Source organism: Alligator sinensis, unplaced genomic scaffold (genome assembly GCF_000455745.1).
Source record: "Alligator sinensis unplaced genomic scaffold, ASM45574v1 scaffold591_1, whole genome shotgun sequence".
NCBI classification, from domain to species: domain Eukaryota; kingdom Metazoa; phylum Chordata; order Crocodylia; family Alligatoridae; genus Alligator; species Alligator sinensis.
This window is the reverse complement of record NW_005842925.1, coordinates 329,781-331,063: the sequence shown is the minus strand read 5'-3', so window position 1 is coordinate 331,063 and position 1,283 is coordinate 329,781.

Below are 1,283 nucleotides of genomic sequence, written 5' to 3'. Positions count from 1 at the left end.
TCTATTTTTGCCCATAACTCATAAACCTCTCTCAGTACTTTCAGTGTTATGTTATTCCTAGTGGCCAGAGGCATTTATATGAAAAAGGGATTATTCTCGGCAGAGTACATTTGCTCCAGTCTGTATGTTGATTCATATGGTAGCCCTATGTGTGTGACATCACTGTGATCTTCAAGCATCCATATTCCAAAAGCATACAGGGATAGGATCAAGGCTCCATTGGAATAGGTACTGTACAAAACGAACAGGCAGGCACCCTCCGTGCCCTGAAAAAACTGACCGTGATGCTGAAAGAGGATCATGCTTCATGTGATCTGTGATCATTTAGAGACAGATTTGAAAAAACAGCTTCCAACAATTTCAGCCACAAAAACTGCAGGCACGAACCTGCAGGCACTGTTTAGACATCTCAGCTCAATAGAACTATACTGATTTACTTGATCTGAGGATGTGACAGAAGTTTTCTTCATAAGTGCCCTCTGCAAATCAGATAATTGGATACTTAAATGCTGGCAGTCGCACCCACAGTTATGTATTCCAATTTCACCTGTTAAACTGGAGGTTGAAACAAGTTCTGTTTTAATGAGCAGGAAATGGCTTAACTAGGAATGAAGAATGCTATGGAAATTCCCGTCAATCTTTGTAGAATTTCTTGCTAAGCAAAAGGTCTGATCCCAAAGCTAACAGAAGCAGAAACAAGTCCCACTTGATTTCGCAGTTCATCACGAGGCACTGCCAGCTCCTGGTACATACAGAGCACCCAGCTAATGAAACAGCCAGTCAGTCAGTGCCTGTGGAGACAGGACAGAAAACACAAAGCAGAAAGGTCAGTCTCCCTATCTCACTGTATGGAATGATATTATCTCTTCTGGTCAAAACTCAACATCAGCTTTTGAATTCCCTGGCTCCTGTCTGGAAGGTTACTTGTGTGCCTGTTTTTCCTCAACCCACCCAGGTAAAATGACAAGGCTGCCTGATATTTCCTTTGAATGCGGGCAAGCTGTACGTGCCTCTCAGTGAGCACAGCCCTCCATTTAGGAAGCACTCGAGCAGCATTTGTGAGCAAGCGTGAAAGCACTGTGAGCTCTTTGCTTTGCAGGCATTGTTTCATCAGTTCATTATCTATTTATAGCTTTTCCCTTTGATCAATGTTTGTATTTAACCTTGCATTTCTTAATTTGTAGGTCAGTCCACATTTACCATGGTTAATTTATTAAGTCAGATCCTTCTTTTTAGTCAGCTTGTTGAAGGAGGAAAGTATTTGGGAACTGCAAATCATTACA